The sequence below is a fragment of the Nothoprocta perdicaria genome, unplaced genomic scaffold (genome assembly GCF_003342845.1).
Source record: "Nothoprocta perdicaria isolate Ctin4 unplaced genomic scaffold, notPer1 scaffold_380, whole genome shotgun sequence".
NCBI lineage: Eukaryota > Metazoa > Chordata > Aves > Tinamiformes > Tinamidae > Nothoprocta > Nothoprocta perdicaria.
In genome coordinates this window covers 276,307-282,983 of record NW_020455622.1, presented here as the reverse complement: position 1 = coordinate 282,983, position 6,677 = coordinate 276,307, and positions in this window count along the sequence as shown.

The following is a 6,677-nucleotide window of genomic DNA, read 5'->3' as shown; positions in this document are numbered from 1 at the left end:
GAAGCTGCCGCAGAGCAGTCCTGTTCCCTTTTCTAAATGAGCAAGGAGCAGCTTTGAAGTCCTCATTGAAATGGCTGTAGCCTTAAGCCAGGCAGTTGAGTCCGGGAGGGAAAAATGGAAGTGGCCTTTGTGAAAAGGATACCACCAGGCTTAAGCTGAACTAGCCTTGTTTGCAAGTGAAGGATCTGGTGCTGCTTTCACATTTTTAATCTTGTTTTTGTTTTGTTTGTTCTTTTTTTTTCTTTTTTGTAAGCTTTAATCACTGTTTGTCATTGTCTTAAAGCCAGCTGGTGTCTCTTGTTCATCAACTTTGGTACGATGGTGCTTTGCAAGGATGTATTTATATTATAATGACCAACATTTGGTCAGCCCTATTCACTCATTCACTAACTTTTTTTTGTAAAATAAAGTGCTTTACTTGTAAGGTGTATATAGACCTTGTACAAAAATCCTTTCCAATTATTACTATAAACTGAGTTGTAACAAATGAAATGTTGATTTTTATAATAAAACTAAGAATGAAAAAGGGGAGTGTGCTTTTCTTTTTATTTCAGCATCTGGAAGAAAGGTAATTAAAGATGGAAGTCCATGTGTGTTTGCTCTCTATAAACACTAGAACATCGTCAGCTCTCTGATGCTCTAGGCCAGCTCTGCAAACATGCTGCATTTTCAGGAAACACATAGTTGATTGCAAACAGTTCTTTGATTCAGTTTAAAGCTAAAAGTCTCCCATTTTTAATCACTTACTTTGGTTTACCAGATAATACAAACCAGAGACTTGTATCAAGTAATTCTGTACCAGCCCATAGAAATAATGATTCTTTTGGAGAATGCTAGTGTTTATTGCTGAAGTAGTGTTTTTTTCAGCTGTAACTTTAAAATATAAAACAAGACGAGTCTCCCACTCCTGCAGCCTGAGTTCACAGTCCTGTCGCTTTACCAAGGAACTGACTGGGGAGCAGTCCTCAATTTATAGCTCTGCACAGGAATTCCCATTCTGCATATTTTGTAAACAACATATATCTGTGTATTAGTGTGGATTCGGATATGTTCTGATTCTTGTTTTATATTTCCAGTTCTATATGGAGGTATCAACAAGTCACGTATCACAGTGTGTTGGTAAAACAGCCTACATTTACCAGTCTCATAAAACACTATGAAAATAAATGCTACTCTTACCAAATCAGGTGGTACTCTGCATTTATTCTTCCATGGAAAATGAACCATTACTCTCAAGCTGATGGGTGATACAATTCTCTCTCTTAAAAATGCCAGTTAGAAGTTGCTCCTGAGCAACTTTTTTCTCGTGGTGATCACTCACCATCTGCCCTTTTTCTTTAAATGATGATGACTGCCAGAGCGAGTGCGACCGATACGATACATGTCCATGTGTAGCAGTCATGTGCTTTAGGATTCCCTGATTCAAATGTAGTTCTCCAGGACAGTATAGATGGTCTGGAGTGTGCAGTATGGATGAACATCTCAGAGAGCAGAGTCAAGCCTATCCAACTGAGCCACTTGAGCGGGAATCAATCCTGAGGGGGGAAAGAAACGCTTTTGTTTTCTGATCCGTATCTCCTTCCCAAGTAAGCTGTGCTTCAGCTGCAGCTCCACCCTGCCTCTTCACTGTGCCCCTGCAGAGCTAGCTGAAGTCATGCTTAGTATACTGCCACGGGACAGCAGGTATAGTAAACTGAGTTATTACTCATAATTTAAAAATATTTACAGCATCTCTTATAAAAGATCACTTGGGAGTGTGAGATGGATTGGTGTTCACAGCATGATTGTGTCATCCCTCGCAGTCACCTTGGTTTGTGTGGACATGTGCACGTGCTGGAATCCTGCCACTCATTTTGTATTAGGGGAAGAGAAAACTTGCTGCCTCTTTGTCTTGGTAGGGGGAAGAACATTTCTTTAAGAAGATAAAAGTAGAGGTTATGAGATCCACCAGCATTGACAACGCTTCTTGGAGAAACTGAGAATATGAACTCAGGCTTGTTCCTGGAGAGAAACTGTCAGACTTGTTTAACCTGTTTCACTAAGGAGAAGTGTTTACATGGTGCTTGGTAGAGCAGACTGTTGAAAAGCAGACACCTTGAAGAGAAAGTTTAGCCTTGAATCAATTCTGCTCAATGCAGATTCCCTTTTTAGAGGAGAGATTAGGAGCACACTCCTGCTTGCACCTTCCTTTCCACACTAAAACTGCTTAGCAGAAGCATGTTTCATGGCTTAGGTTATTCAGCTTTGCATTGTGCAGCTATAATTTTTCTCCTGCTCTGCTCTAATAGCAAGATACCCTTCATTTCATAGAGGAATGCTCTACAAAAAATACAGAGCTTGCTTGTCTAGGAGCCTATGATGGATATTGTTTGGGTCTGAGGAATTTGAAAGATTTCACAGTGTAAATGCTGTTTGCCGATAATCCTAGTCCCATCTTCTTACCAAGGAGCTGACCAACGTCTTGGCTCAGGACAGTAACCCACCCAGAATATGCCTAGTGAGGAATGACCAAATAACCTGCCACCTGGCAAGGGCAAGAAAGGAGGCAGTTACAGATGACTCGCTGAAGGCATGCAGCAGCACGGCACTGTTGGGAAGATTCAGCTCCTCCACACTGCTCCAAGAATGACATGTCTGATTGGCAATGTGGGGCCCTAAAAACAAATAATCTGGGATGAGTGAAGAAAGGAGCAGGAAGAACAACTGAGAGAAAGGGCAGAAAACTCCAGTAAAAAGTGGATCTCTGTTTCTTTGTAGTCCATCCCTATTGCCTTCTTCTGTGCTATGAAGGAAATGAACATTAGGGTTCTGACTGCTGTGGGGCCAGGCAAGTTTGAATTAAGGTAAAATAAGGAGGGAGTAAAGAGAAAATCTAGCAGAAGCACCTGCCCTTATCCCAAATACACATTCTATGGCACAGCAGGCAGCAAAGAATGAACGCAGGGGAAGGGGAGACGCCAACACACACCCTCTCCCACCTCCACATCTTGTACAGGGTGCGAGTTGGGAGAAGAGGTGTGTTAAAATAGCCCAGAGCGCTCCCTTGTATCCACACACATAGTTGAGCATCTTCCAACTTCTTCCCAGACTAGCTCCCTTTAAAAACAGGCAAGGAATTGTTGAGGAATCTGCTTATGTAACTCCTACTATCTAGCCCCATCCTCATGGACAAAATCCATTTGTTATTTATGCTAAGTGGGTGCTGAGTGTTTTACACAACTCCTTTCTATCCCACGTGGCTTGCAGAAAATAAAGTATGGATAAAATAAGATTGGGAAATTCAGTAAATTCCTCCAAGAATATATTTTTATCATGTGTATTTGTTTTATTTTGGGCAATGTAGCAGCCATCAGACTGGTACCAGGACAAAAAGGGAAAAGTACTCTTCCTGCTTGTCCAGGCAGTACATATCAAAATGGTATGATCAATATAATATAACAAGAGTCAAGGATGAACATTGGTTTGAGCATAGGCTCCGAGACAGGAGAACCAAATGCTGGTATCCTGGGCACTAGGAAAAATCACAGGGAATGAAGAAGGTGGAAGGAGGGAAGAACAGGCACAGGCTGTGTGGCGTATGGGATGGGTAGGTGCAGCTCTGTGGCAGGCGCTGTGGAGATGTTAGGCAGTGAGAGGAATCTTGTGGCCTTAGAGAAGAACCGTGTTTTTCTGTGCCTCTGTGCGATCTCCAAAGTGTAAAGGGAAGATGCACTGGAAGGAAGCAGCTGTCCTGAAGGGAGCTTAGAGGAGCCTTTGAGGAGCAGCCTTCCTCCCCGCGCCTCAGCAAGGTGACTGCACGTGGGGCACAGGGCAAAGGCAGAGGTTTGCTGTGAGGGGAACCAGGGGTAATCCATGGAGATAAGATGCTTTCTGTTTGGATCCTTTCCATCTGGCATGTTTGGCTTCACAGTAAACCAGCCACGTTTCCTTCATGTCCTGGAGACTGTAGCAATAGCATAAAAATTAGCATCGTAACTCGTCAGGTTAGAAAACGTTATTGCTTGGGGCCCTTTTGCCTTCCTTTTCTGACATGGGACTCTCTCATATGGCCAGCAAATCCCTCCTCTTTATTGCTGTGTATTTTTTATAATTAAAGGTTCAAAGCACTATCGTGTTGAAGTTATCAGTTGCCAACGTTTGGGACTGGCTGGGGGCCACCGAGACTCATGAAGGGAAGACAACAGAAGGACACGAATGGGGCACTGCAAGTGTGCGTAGGCACCTCATGCACTGCAGGCCCTTTGTGTCACCTGAGGGTCACCATCCTGCTGCGTCTCAGCGGAGCATCTCACCTAGACGCTCATGCAAAGTGTTGTAAAACTCAGGGGCCTGGAACATCTGCCCTATGAGCAAAGGCTGAGGGAGCTGGGCCTGTTCAGCCTGGAGAAGAGAAGGCTGAGGGAGGACCTGATCAGCGTGTATAAATAGCTCAAGGGAGGCAGTGAGGAGGAGGGGGTGGCCTCTTTTCAGTGGTGGCCAGCGATAGGGCTAGAGGAAACGGCCACAAACTGAGGCACCAAAAGTTCTGCTGGAACTTAAGGAAAAATTTCTTATCAGTGAAGGTGACAGAGCCCTGGCACAGGCTGCCCAGAGAGGCTGTGGAGTCTCCTTCTCTGGAGATCTTCCAGGCCTGCTTGGATGCAGCCCTGTGCCCCATGCTCTAGGTGACCCTGCGTGTGCAGGGGGGTTGGACTAGGTGACCTCTGGAGGTCCCTTCCAACCTGCTCACTGTGCTTAATGCTCTCTCTGCTTCCGATGTTTCATCTTCCCTGGTCCTTATTACATGGAACATCTAACAAAAAGCACCTCGTGGCTCCCCAGGACATGTTGTCAGCTTTTGCATCCTGGCATTCCCTGACTGGAGCAGCCTTTGTCCTGGCTGTGAAATCGCAATCACTTGCTGTGGCAGCGAGTGGGCTGTTGCTGACACGGTCATTTGGCTCCAGGTGGGAAGACAGCAGCAGGTGAACTCGGGAGATAAAGATCCAGATTACATGCAAATATGTCCTGAGTTGAAAAGCAAAGGAAGAAAGCATAAGAAGATGACCCCTACTGTGGACAGAGGAAAATCTGTAAATGCATTTTTATTGAAATTGCTCAGGAGGTAATAGCTATTTAAAAAAAAAAATCTCTTTGTGTATTTTTCCCAACTTCACCTTTTTCAAGCATTCTCTGTTTGCTGGATGCAGAAATTGATTTTTCCTTCTACATCATGTTCTCCTTTCCATGACGGGGATGTTTTGAGCAACTTTGCCATGGCAGCATGAGGGTGCTAATCCTTTAGTGTGGTTGTACTGCTCAGAGGCACAGCTGTGAGCCATGAATTGCCTTACGAAAGAGAAAACTTGCAGAGGCTTCTAAGAAGTTATTCCATGAGCAGCAGCAATATTGAAGATTTTTTATTATTATTATTTAGAAATAAAAAAAAATCCAAGCTCTACAGTTAGACACAGGCATGGGCTTGTGAGTCATAATCTGAGGGAAACTTGTTTCTTAAGCAGAAAGGGTTGGTCTTATTTTTTACAAGTCTTTGTAGAAGATGTGTTTTTGTGTGCAGGAGGACGGGGAACAGGTGGGAAAGTGAGAGCTGAATTTTCTGCCATTTCAATAGACTTTGCTCCTTGTACTTTGTGCATGTTTTGCTTTTTGCTGTTTGCATCTGCTTTCTGAATCATTCTTGCAACTTGAGATGGTTCCAAAAAAAAAAAGGAGAAGCAAGTAGAAAGATGGGAGAAGATTCCTTGAATTAATTTGAGGTTAGTAATAAAACCTATCTCTTGCCATGACTGTAAAAGGCGATGGATAAAGCACCTGCAGAAGTATCAGTTTGGTGATTCAGATTCCTAATTCACTGCAGGCTCTTGAAGGCCTCCAACATTTGTTCTCTATTACCGAGTATTTGCCTTGCACTTGCCCATGATTAGCTGCTGCTGAAACCAGGTTTCCAATGGATTTAGTCTCCTGACTCCAGCAGGCCACTAGCAGCCAACTTTAAGTAATGAAAGAGCTTGTTTCAGAGAGGGGGTTATTTCTGGCAAGTCACTTGCTTTTGTTGCGTAGTTGCACCTCATATTTAAAATGATCTCTGGACAGCTCTTTCCCCCTGTTATTTTGCGACATGTAAGGATTTGGAAGAAAAAAAAAAAAAAAAAAAAAAAAAAAGCAGTATGAGCAAAGATCTTGTTAAATAGGAAGTTCCACCCTCTATGCCCAAAGGTGCTTTACTACTTTAAGCCCCAAATTCCTTAGAAGGAACTGAATTTCACATTTATCGTTGAGAGTAGGAGACTATTCCTCTTCCTCAAAATGATGCATTACTGATGCATTATAACTGTGATGCTAGTTTTATGTTTAATGATTCTTCCAAACATAATAGATTAGTAATCTGATGCATCTTGTACCTCTTTAAGGTTTTTTTATGTGAACCTAGAAAAGCTAAGTACTTTTTTTTGTAATTAAAACCACCTCCACTTTTTCCATTTTTTTTTTTCAAGAACAAATACAGATACAGGATTTTTTTTTTTTCACATATTGTTTTGTCTCTGTATGTGCACAAGAAAGCTGACAGCTCATCAACGTTGTCATCTTGGGAACAACCACGGTAAAATACTCGGTGCTCCAAGAGCTATGAGAGTACCCATCTTCATCAGCCTTGGACTTCCAGGGACACAGACCCT